Below are 12,803 nucleotides of genomic sequence, written 5' to 3'. Positions count from 1 at the left end.
GGCCTGGTACACTAGTACCGACAAGTCTGTCCTGCCAGGTCCCATAACTGCTCTGGGAAGGGGGTCATAACCTGTTCCGCCCCTGTTACCAATTCCCTGAAACTGCTCATATGTGCTCGTGAAAGGGTGTCCACCAACACGTTCTCCTCCCCTGCTACATGACGTGCCTTCAGCTCTATTTTCCCTTCCAACTGCAATTTAACCAATTGGTGCATTAGTCTCAGCGTATCTGGGCACCTGGCTGAGCCTCTGTTGATTGCCTGTACTACCCCTTTGCTGTCAGACCAAAGCGTCAGCTTCATGTTCCTCAATTTCCGCCTCCAGGCTGTTAGGGCCACTGCAATGGGGAAGAGCTCCAGAAATGTGATGTTGTTGGTGATGCCGTGTTTATGCCATCTGTTTGGCCATTGACCCGCACACTACTTGTCGCCCAGGATTGCCCCGAAACCTGTGCTACCCGCTACATCTGTGAACAGGGCTATCTGCTTGGCTGTCACCAGCCCCCTCTCCATGTCAGGACACCATTAAATTCTGCTAGGAATGTGTCCCACATGAATAGGTCCCATTTGACCCCTGCCCCCAGCCTGACGTGGTGTTGCTTGTGAGTGAGTGAGCCGGCTGTTAGCTGTGTGAGGCGCCTGGCAAAGACCTTGCCAGCGGGAATGACCCTGGGTGCAAAATTGAGCTTGACAAACATGAAAAGTGGGTACATCTGGACAGAAATGCAGCTTTTTATGAAATTGAATGTAGTTCATAAAGTAAAAGTCAGTATTTGATATTGAGTTATGTCTATTTTTTAAAGTGGCAGGCTGATGTTTGAGGACAAATAGTTATGCTTCCAATGTATATGTATATGCGGCTGTCGTAATCCTGGATCCTCCCGGCCTTTTGTAGTGTTGACTCAGAGTTTTTCATGTCACTTTGTCTCTCCCGCTGTCTTATCTCTGGTCTGCCTTCATCCTCCCTATTTCTGGTTTTGTTTGTTTCTGGGGCCTTATTTACAGACATGAGAGATGTCTCTTTCCTGGTATCTTTGTGTCTTGCACTCAGGTGTGATTCTTTTAATAATTCTCTTGTTTTGACCCGCACTCCAACTTCGGCCTTCTTGATGATTTCCTTTAGTGACCACTGCCCTCGAAGAATCTTGCGCTTTGTATTAGGACTTGAACATCCTTCAATTACCTGGAGTTGAACTGCTTCCTCATTTGAGAATGTGTTGAAATGGCAGCATTGTACCAGACTTTTCAGCCTTGTGAGGAAGTTTGACAATGATTCTCCTGGTTCTTGCTGGGCTGCATTGAAAGCCATGCATTCATGATCCACGTTTTCCTTTGTGGTGAAATGAGCGCGTATCGTCCCTTTGAGTTTTCTATATGTCTCTGTGTCCTTTGCTGAAAATGTTCTGATTAGGTGTCGGCCTTCGTGACCCACCAGTTGAAGTAGTAGTAGTAGACGTTTGCCATCTCTTCGCTCTCCGGTTGTGTCAAGAAATGCATCCAGTGATTCCAACCACCGGTTTCATTTGGGACCCAAACTCTGGTTGCCGGTCTGTGTCACTGGGGGTGGTACTCCAATGCAGGGGTTAGATTTATGTGTTTCTTCTCTCACCGACATGATGGTGGAATGTGTTAGTATGACAATGTCACAGGATTGTTCACTTTGCTTCCTGTCTTCTTTTGCTGACCCTCCTCGGCCAAGTGCCTTTGTTTGGTCGTTTCCTTTGATTTTGGTAAGATTCGCCGCTTTCTTTGGTGTTGCGTGCTAACTGCAGGTGGTCGGTGGCGCTTGCGCAATGATACGTGGCAACGTTGACATCTTCTTCTTGCGTCGCGTTCCAGACTAGTGCAGGTTATCCAGTCACTTGGTTGATGAGAGAAGGCTTCTTTGATATTTGTTTACTCCTGCTTCTGGATCATTTGTTTTCTTAGCTTCTTCTACTTTTAATGACTTGTCTTCACGTGGTGCTGAAATTTACTTTGGTACTTGCCTTTGCTCGTGCTTGTTACATTCTGGATCTGCATTTGCTTGCATTTGTCGCATTCGAGATTGGTACTGGCTTGTGCTTGTTGCTAAAGTCACTTTGATTCATAACACTTCTTGTTGCTTGTATCAGTGCTTGTTTCATTTGTATTTCTTGCCTTTACTAATGCTTGTTGTGCTTACTGTTGTCCTTGCTCGTGCCTGGTTACTTGTTTCAGCTCTTGCGTTTGCTCGTGCTTGCACTCTTTTCTTTGCATGTGCTTGTTTACTTGTTCAGCCTCTTGCATTGGCTTGTGCTTATTTAGTTCGGTCTTGTCTTGGCTCTTGCTTATTGCCTTTCTAGTTGTCTTCGCTGGTGTCTGTTTGTTCTCACACGTCGTCTTTGCTCGTGTTTGTTGACTTCAGAGGATTGCATTTACTCGTGCTTGTTGATCTCACTCTGCGCACTAGTCTGAGCTGGTGCGTCTTGAATGTTGCCTTGCCTCGTCACTTGTCTTTGCTTGTTCGTTGATATTTACCAGTGCCTGCTCTTGTGCATTTACCAATGCTAGTTCTTTTACATTTACCACGGTTTGTTTTGTTACGTTTGACACTTGTCAACACTTGTTCTTTTTGTCCACTTACCTTTGTCAATGTTTGTTCTTTTACATTCTCCAATGCTTGTTCTATTACATTTGTCAATGCTTGCGTCTTTACACTTGCCACTGATTGTTCCTTTACATTTGCCAATGCTTGTTCCTTTTGTTCACTTACATTTACCAGTGCTTGTTCATTTATGTTTGCCAACGTTTGTTCATTTACATTTGCCAAGGCTTGTTCCTTTACACTTGCCAAGGTTGGTTCCTTGTTGTTCACTTGCATTTATCAATGCGTGTCCATCTACACTTGCTTACATTTACCAATGCTTGTTTGTTTACATTTATCAGTGCTTGTTTGTGCTCACCGTTGTTTTTCATTTGTCTCTTGCATTTGCTTAAGCTTGTTTTCTTATTCTTCTTGCATTTGCTTAGGTTTGTCACATCACACTTTTTGTATTGGCCAGTGCTTGGTGGGCTTAGTATTGCCTGACTTCAAAATGGCCGCTCAGCACTTTTAACAGTGTATGGAAGACGACATGCCTGATCCCAAATTGGCCGCCGCAGTGGAAATCTCGTGTCCCACGAGATTTTGGGTTCATTCACTCTTCCAGGTCCACAATTGCTCAACCGGCACTCACCAGCAGCCGGTCTCCACTTCCAGCGGCACCTCCGCACGCTCCCTGGGCACCGGAGCAGGCAGGTAAGATCAGAGTGGGCTCCCGATCTTCGTTTCTTCTGCTGCGTGCTCAGCTGCACGCATCCGGGGTGGGCACCTGATTTCAGCGCTCGACTGCGCTACCCACCCAATCGGTTCCAGCACTCGTCAGCGTTTACTCAGCGGGGCTCCACGCGATCGGCGGATCACGGAGCATCAGTCATATACCGCTGGCCGTTTCACTCTCGGCGGCGGTTTCGCTTTCTTGGGCACTTGAGTTTCAGCGCTCACAGCGCTACCACAATTCTGCTCCACACGGCGGACCAGCCGCGGAGCTGCACGCACTCACCCCTAGCCTCTGCAATCTCGGAGGCGGCGTGACTCGGGACACATGTGTCGCGACGACGACTTCTTCCACGTGCTCCACGGGATGTATGACGTTATAACGCATACTTTTACAACGGCTACCTTTACAACGTAATTTTTACAACCCAAAAACTATTACAACGCATACATTTACAACGCACATTTTTTACAACGCATATACTTTTACAACGCATACCATTACAACGTAAGTATTGGTAAGTATATAATAATTTTTTTTATTTAATATAAGTAAAATTAATATAATTTAATTTAATTTAATTTCATTTAATTAATTTGTTTTAAAAAAAATTTTTTACCCTGTACCCCAAAAACCCAAAACTGACCCTGAACCCTAAAAATACCCTTTTACCCAAAAACCCAAAACTGACCCTGAACCCTGAAAAATACCCCTTTACCCAAAACCCCAAAACTGACCCTGAACCCTAAAAATACCCCTTTACCCAAAAACCCAAAACTGACCCTGAACCCTAAAAATACCCTTTTACCCAAAAACCCCAAACTGACCCTGAACCCTAAAAATACCCCTTTACCCAAAAACCCAAAACTGACCCTGAACCCTAAAAATACCCCTTTACCCAAAAACCCAAACTGACCCTGAACCCTAAAAATACCCCTTTACCCAAAAACCCAAAACTGACCCTGAACCCTAAAAATACCCCTTTACCCAAAAACCCAAAACTGACCCTGAACCCTAAAAATACCCCTTTACCCAAAAACCAAACATATAACATTTTAAATATAATTATATACTTACCAATACTTACGTTGTAATGGTGTGCGTTGTAAAAGTATCTGCGTTGTAAAAACATGCGTTGTAAATGTATGCGTTGTAATAGTTTTTGCGTTGTAAAAGTTTTGTTGTAATGGTAGTGCGTTGTAAAAGTTGCGTTGTAAACGTTACATACCGCTCCACGGGACGGGGCTACTCATTTCCAGGGGTCCGGGCAGTGGCAGAGCACGCCATCCCACCCTCGTTGCCAGCTGTAGCGTCGTGCTACAAATAGGACACTGCACAATATATCTTATTTGACGAGCTCTTTATTATTGTTCTGTCCTGTTCCGCGTCCCTACTCTAACTGCCTCAATACTGTCCCCCTAGCTCCTCCCGTTCCTGTTCCTCTCTCTAGCTCCACCCCAACCACTAGACTGCATCACAATATTACACCTTGATCTCACTACATCTCATTCTTTGTGTTCACTATTTCACTCTCTATTTTCTTGATATCTCTTCTACTCAGTCATGGTACTTCTTTCTCTTGCTTGTTCTTTTACCACAATTGTACTCTTTCCATCCAGCACTTTCTTTCTAATAAGTGTGTCTTTCTGTGCTTCTCACTCTTTTCATAGCCCTATCTTGCTTGGTCTTTTCCTCCCACCTATCCCACACCTTACTTGCTCTATCTCTTATTCTCCAGGAACTCCTCTACCTTTTCTCTGCCCCCTAACTTGTTAAGTTTTCTCCTATTTCTCCCTTTTTGCTACCTCTTAAGGTACTCCCAAGGTCTGTGGGCTTGCAGGGACAGCACTGCTGCAAGACATGTGGCGAGAACCTGAAGGGGCAGGGACAAGGGCAGCATAAAGCCAGATCCAGCAAGGAAGTGAAACTGTGAAATGGCCCACACACTTGCTCAGGATCCCATCCCATGTGTATCATGTACTGGGGGGCAGGGGATGGGTCAGATGAATGATGACGTCAGGCTCATACAGTGAGGAAGAGGTGAAAATGGCGGTAAACATCACTTACAACGAAACTTTTACAACGCACTACCATTACACGCGGTCATTACAACGCAAACTATTACAACGCATTGCGCTGGGGGGCACTCTAGGATAGGGAATAGGTTAATTTACTATCCAATAACCTTCCCTAGTGTCCACTGGGACTGGAGTTGGAATAGTAAATTAAACTATTCACTATCCAACACCCAAAAGCGCTATGCGTTGTAACGGTATGCGATGTAAAAACCGCGTTGTAAAGGCAGGCGTTGTAATAGCCTGTGTTGTAACGTCATACATCCGAAAATGGCGCTTCACAGCTTCTTTTTTTTAAATTGAAAGCTCCTTTGAAACCTGGTGGTTGGGCAAAGGTTTCTTACTTATGGGAGGCGTATCCTGCACTGACTTTAAAATGCGGAATGTTTGGGTGTTTTTAATATTAAATGTTTTGAAAATAAAAAACATATATGTTTTAGCTAAACCAATTCCAATTAAAGATATGTGTGCAGATGGGTTCGGTCAGAGTTTTAAGCCAAAAGAGATGTTGATGTATGTCAAAAGTGTTTTTGTGGCTTCTCGGTACTACATCTCTCACCCGCACTGCCTCTAAATGTATGCGTGCATTCAAGGGAAGCGCAGCAAGTTAACTTACGTTTAAAAATAATCATTCAGAAGAGGTGTTATTTAATTTGGTCTCCTGGATAGTATATGCATGTTTGACTTGTAAATGTACGTGTAAAGTGTACATGTTTGAGGCTTGACCGGCTTTAGTGCTAGTGTCATTCAGTGCGACAATCTTTGTTGGCCCTGCTCTCACATGCATTTCATTGTTTTATAGCACAACTCATACCAGTAGTGCTGGGTGTCAGAGCACTTTACGTCACACACAATACAGAGCCAATGAATCAGACACATGTAAATCAGTCTATAGGCTCTTCACAGCTGGACTTCATTGCTGCTGGTCCTACTCACTCCCCACCGTTCACCAGCCTCAATCTGCACACATTATTGTGTCCATGGGTGGCCCAAGCCAGCCCCATACACAAATGGGCTGGTCCAACAGGGGACATGTAAGGACGCTGCCAGTCCCACCTACCAGGTGGTGAGATTACAACATTTCATCTGCTCCTGCTGCATGCTTTGCGAGAGTGTGCTTATGCCCCACATAGGCCCTGGTGACGCCAGACAATACAGGTCAGCTCACCGCAAAACCTTTTAAAACGTGGACACCACAGGATAAAAAAACCAGGCCCCAACTGGGCCTCAGGCACTGGCCATTCGCCTGCTGTCCGAATGCCCAGTGTACCAATCCAACCCTGAGTGTCAGGGACAGCTATTAATGGGGTACTGTTTCTTACCTTCACTCATCACTGTTTATCCGACGTGATGTAGAGCAAAGTGAGAGAAACTACTGCTGGAGGACAGGGACGAAAGTGAGGGGCCAGGCAAGGCAGAACAAATAATGTTGCCATGCAGCCAGTGCCATTATTTACTACCACTGGCTGGTGGTTGCTTTCGGATTCCACCTGGGCCCGGGCTTGGCTTGGTGACTGGCCTGGGGCAGTCTGCACAATGCACATGCATTGCACAGCCTCCAAGAGAGAGCACCACCAAGAGATCTTCTGACGACTTGGAAGGAGGAGAGGCTGTGGTGTGTGACAAGGTAATGGAGGGTGTTTGGAGAGCACGGGGCAGGACAAAGCAATACGATTGGTGTGATATTATACAAGGGCTGTCATTGGTAGCACTTTCACGCGCCCCTACAGATTGACGGCCTTGTGAGCAAACTCTCCACTGGGGTGGTCATGTGGTGGGTATTTTTTTTTTTTAAGTAACCATTGAGTCCATGTAAGCACTGGCCCAGGGAGGCTGGAAATAAGAGTTAGAAGTGAGTGATGATTATGCTGTTCAAGGGGTCGGAAGCAAGGTGGCAGGGGTTGCAACGGGGGGGCTAAAGAGTCAAAGTTACGACCCCTGGTGACCCCTAGTTGATGTTCATGTTCTCCATCTCTCTACCTGGGCTATCTCCTGTCTTTTCTATTCCTGATAGTTCTGCCTCTGCACCGTCACTCATCCAGCAATTTCTATCCTCAAACAACCCCCATCCTCAGGTGGACAGCATCCTTGATTATCCGTGCCCTCTTCCTCTGCGGATGGCTCTGCTTTCTCTCCTCCTACTTGGTCCATTCATTTGTGAAGGTGCAATCCTCTATTCTCTACTCCTTTTTCCTCTCATTCCATCAAACCAGTCATCCCTTCAGGGATAGGGAATATCCATTCTTGTGCAGCTCCCCTTACTCTCCTCACACTTATTGCCAACACCCCTTACCCCTATTCACCATATCTGATTTATCTGGGACCATCTCACTCCTTTAGCTTTGTACCATACTCTCGCTTTCCCGTTTTGCTGAAAAATCTAGCTTGTCCCCTGTGCAGCAGGCATCACCCAACAATCCCCGTTGTGTCTCCACCTCATTCCCTCTACCACTTGATACATGATGTCCATCCGAGGCAGCATCTTGGCAGGTCCAGATACACTGCACGGTCCGTCTGGGGTCTCTTCCCATCACCCCCAAATCTTACTGAATTTCTTGGGGCAGCGTCAGGCTTCATAAATGACCCTTTCGGATCTCATACACACTGTAACATTGTAACATCACAGCTAGTGTTTTCTGCACTCCCCATACTCTAGCAATATCCCTTCTTGCCACCATCAGCTCAATAGCGTACAATATCTTTCTATATGTTTGTGTGATATCGTCTCATCAGATTCCTATTAATTCAAATTTAACTGTCAAGTCAACTGAGGTTGCAATCCCTCCTAACAAGCATACTCTTACCCTCCCCCTAAATATCTTGTACTGGTGGGACTCTCATAGTCCCCGCACGGAGCTGACTCCAGCATAGCATGCAATCTTCTATCACCTGCAACTCTCATAAAAACAGCCAACATGCGGTGTAGTTATTGTAGTCATTGTTGGCCGCAGTTTTATTACTATTATATGCATAATCCTCTCTTCATTTTAATAAATCACCATTGTGAACTGTCATATCTTGTTTGTCATAAATCATAAGCTTTTCTTTTCATAACACATAGCTGGTCGGAATTCATTTGTACATCATAAATTCATAAATCACCCCAACAGTTAATTGGTCCGCTCTTTTGCAGGCTTATCTTATTTCTTGCCACATCAGGGTCATAAAATTGTTCTGTTGGTTTCAATGCTCCTTGCGTGTGGGCTGCTCCCAGGAGTTAGGCCCCAACTCGCTACCATGTTAGTCTCATTTGTGCCCTGCCATCTGGCGGGGTCTGGGCTGCGAGCGCCGTCTCCATTTGCTACCCCCTTTTGTCTCCATTACCAACCACTGTACCCTTACTTATCCGCCACGCCGTCAGGGAGGCTAACGTCTTCCTGCAGCTCCCCCCATGCGTCATCAGGTTTTTTTTATTTTTTACTTGTAACCTACCAGAACCATTGCGCCCCACAGGTTATCCCAAAACACACGCACCCCTTCCTCCGATAGGTGAACCCTATCTCGCCCATAGAGCTCTGGGCGGCCTGGGTGGAAAAGGCCATGCCTGATGCTTTCCAGGCCATTGATTTTGCCGAACTTGTTTACTGCGATGTTCAGTTTCCTCCTTGAGTTTGGAACCACCTAGTGCGACTCTGCCCCTCGCTAAGCCATTCTACTGATCAACTCTGACCATATGATGGACGTATTACCGAAGCACCTCCCCGCCTCTGTTAAGTCCTTCTGGATGGCCTGGAGGAGCACCTTCCTTCCCAGCTGGGCCAGGTCATTCGCCCGAGGTGTATTATCAAGATGTCCGGATGCCACGCCGTGTCAGCCTGTAAATCCCTTAGTGCCTCCAGCAACTGGTTCCATCTCATCCCTGGATGACACAGCCATCAGACGCATGTGTTGACCAGCCTTCCCGTCTGCTTGTGGCCCCCCCACTGCCACCAAGACTGCATCCGGGATACAAAAGAGTGCCTCACCACCCTTACCAGTCGGAGTCGCCTACCTGCTGAAGCGATAATCACAAATGTCAGATGGCTTCTCACACTGGAGGCTGTGCCCCCCCTCACAGCCCCCTTTTCTTATGCCAAGGGTTCTACAATAATTAGGGTATACAGTAGGTCCTGTATGCCCTGGACTGCCATCTGCCGATTGCCTTGATCCCTGCCTCGGCCATTCCGTGTTGGGCTGCCGATGTTGCTGTGCCAATCCTAAATGAATGAGAGCCGAATGCTACTGTGGGGGAGCCATGCTCTGGCGAGGGCTTGGTGCATCACTGCTGTGAAATGAAATGTACTTAAGGGGCTCCCTTCCCCAAGTTTGAAAAGTGGACCCTCCCCTGCTGATCGCACTGTCATGTGAGTTAGGAGGCAGCAGACTGCGCAGTATCTGTGGTCCTTAATGCACTTCTACCACACCACTGCACCTTTGCCAGCTTGGTCTGTTTTTGGCCGCCTCAGTAGTAGCTCAACGTCCGCCAAGCCGGGTTTGATGTTGGCTGCTTGCAAGCTGCGCCCTGCTGGGCCAGAGTTCCTGGCGGCCACCAGCTCGCTGAGCAGAAATGCCCCAAAGAACGCGGTCGCGAAGTCAGCCTTGAAAAGTTTTAGCTCGAATGTGTCCCTTGCTATTAACCCCAGTGTGTCCATGAACCGGCCCAATCTTGTGATGTCTATGGGTCGCCTGTTGTCTGTTTGATCCCCCTCTGACCGCTTCCACCCTTTCAAAGCTGCTTTAATGTAGTGAGAGGCCGTGGGGTCCTGACCAGTGGTTATCTTAGCGAAGTGAGCAATAGCTGACAGATGGGCCTGCGCCAATGATCTCAACCTTTTGCTAGTGAATGCCCACTACATGAACTGCTCGACCGCCCTCCTCATCTTGACCGTGTCTGGATTCCTCCTATTTGCATCACTGTCCCAGCGTATTTCTTGTAGCACTTGGCTGGTTCCAGGGTGAGGGCCTGGTACACTAGTACCGACAAGTCTGTCCTGCCAGGTCCCATAACTGCTCTGGCAAGGGGGTCATAACCTGTTCTGCCCCTGTTACCAATTCCCTGAAACTGCTCATATGCGCTCGTGAAAGGGTGTCCGCCAACACGTTCTCCTCCCCTGGTACATGACGTGCCTTCAGCTCTATTTTCCCTTCCAACTGCAATTTAACGAATTGGTGCATTAGTCTCAGCGTATCTGGGCACCTGGCCGAGCCTCTGTTGATTGCCTGTACTACCACTTAGCTGTCAGACCAAAGCGTCAGCTTCATGTTCCTCAATTTCCGCCTCCAGGCTGTTAGGGCCACTGCAATGGGGAAGAGCTCCAGAAATGTGATGTTGTTGGTGATGCCGTGTTTATGCCATCTGTTTGGCCATTGACCCGCACACTACTTGTCGCCCAGGATTGCCCCAAAACCTGTGCTACCCGCTGCATCTGTGAACAGGGCTATCTGCTTGGCTGTCACCAGCCCTCTCTCCATGTCAGGACACCATTAAATTCTGCTAGGAATGTGTCCCACATGAATAGGTCCCGTTTGACCCCTGCCCCCATCCTGACGTGGTGTTGCTTGTGAGTGAGTGAGCCGGCTGTTAGCTGTGTGAGGCGCCTGGCAAAGACCTTGCCAGTGGGAATGACCCTGGGTGCAAAATTGAGCTTGACAAACATGAAAAGTGGGTACTTCTGGACAGAAATTCAGCTTTTTATGAAATTGGATGTAGTTCATAAAGTAAAAGTCAGTATTTGATATTGAGTTATGTTTCTTTTTTTATAGTGGCAAGCTGATGTTTGAGGACAAATAGTTATGCTTCCAATGTATATGTATATGCGGCTGTCGTAATCATGGATCCTCCCGGCCTTTTGTATTGTTGACTCAGAGTTTTTCATGTCACTTTGTCTCTCCCGCTGTCTTATCTCTGGTCTGCCTTCATCCTCCCTGTTTCTGGTTTTGTTCGTTTCTGGGGCTTTATTTACAGACATGAGAGATGTCTCTTTCCTGGTATCTTTGTGTCTTGCACTCAGGTGTGATTCTTTTAATAATTCTCTTGTTTTGACCCGCATTCCAACGTCGGCCTTCTTGATGATTTCCTTTAGTGACCACTGCCCTTGAAGAATCTTGCGCTTTGTATTAGGACTTGAACATCCTTCAATTACCCGGAGTTGAACTGCTTCCTCATTTGAGAATGTGTTGAAATGGCAGCATTGTACCAGACTTTTCAGCCTTGTGATGAAGTTTGGCAATGATTCTCCTGGTTCCTGCTGGGCTGCATTGAAAGCCATGCATTCATGATCCACGTTTTCCTTTGTGGTGAAATGAGCGCGTATCGTCCCTTTGAGTTTTCTATATGTCTCTGTGTCCTTTGCTGAAAATGTTCTGATAAGGTGTCGGCCTTCGTGACCCACCAGTTGAAGTAGTAGAAGTAGACGTTTGCCATCTCTTCGCTCTCCGGTTGTGTCAAGAAATGCATCCAGTGATTCCAACCACCGGTTTCATTTGGGACCCAAACTCTGGTTGCCGGTCTGTGTCACTGGGGGTGGTACTCCAATGCAGGGGTTAGATTTATGTGTTTCTTCTCTCACCGACATGATGGTGGAATGTGTTAGTATGACAATGTCACAGGATTGTTCACTTTGCTTCCTGTCTTCTTTTGCTGACCCTCCTCGGCCAAGTGCCTTTGTTTGGTCGTTTCCTTTGATTTTGATAAGATTCGCCGCTTTCTTTGGTGTTGCGTGCTAACTGCAGGTGGTCGGTGGCGCTTCCGCAATGATACGTGGCAACGTTGACATCTTCTTCTTGCGTCACGTTCCAGACTAGTGCAGGTTATCCAGTCACTTGGTTGATGAGAGAAGGCTTCTTTGATATTTGTTTACTCCTGCTTCTGGATCATTTGTTTTCTTAGCTTCTTCTACTTTTAATTACTTGTCTTCACGTGGTGCTGAAATTTACTTTGGTACTTGCCTTTGCTCGTGCTTGTTACATTCTGGATCTGCATTTGCTTGCGTTTGTCGCATTCGAGATTGGTACTGGCTTGTGCTTGTTGCTAAAGTCACTTCGATTCATAACACTTCTTGTTGCTTGTATCAGTGCTTGTTTCATTTGTATTTCTTGCCTTTACTAATGCTTGTTGTGCTTACTGTTGTCCTTGCTCGTGCCTGGTTACTTGTTTCAGCTCTTGCGTTTGCTCGTGCTTGCACTCTTTTCTTTGCATGTGCTTGTTTACTTGTTCAGCCTCTTGCATTGGCTTGTGCTTATTTAGTTCGGTCTTGTCTTGGCTCTTGCTTATTGCCTTTCTAGTTGTCTTCGCTGGTGTCTGTTTGTTCTCACACGTCGTCTTTGCTCGTGTTTGTTGACTTCAGAGGATTGCATTTACTCGTGCTTGTTGATCTCACTCTGCGCACTAGTCTGAGCTGGTGCGTCTTGAATGTTGCCTTGCCTCGTCACTTGTCTTTGCTTGTTCGTTGATATTTACCAGTGCCTGCTCT

This window comes from Lissotriton helveticus, chromosome 11 (genome assembly GCF_964261635.1).
Source record: "Lissotriton helveticus chromosome 11, aLisHel1.1, whole genome shotgun sequence".
NCBI classification, from domain to species: domain Eukaryota; kingdom Metazoa; phylum Chordata; class Amphibia; order Caudata; family Salamandridae; genus Lissotriton; species Lissotriton helveticus.
Note: the sequence above shows the minus strand (reverse complement) of the source record.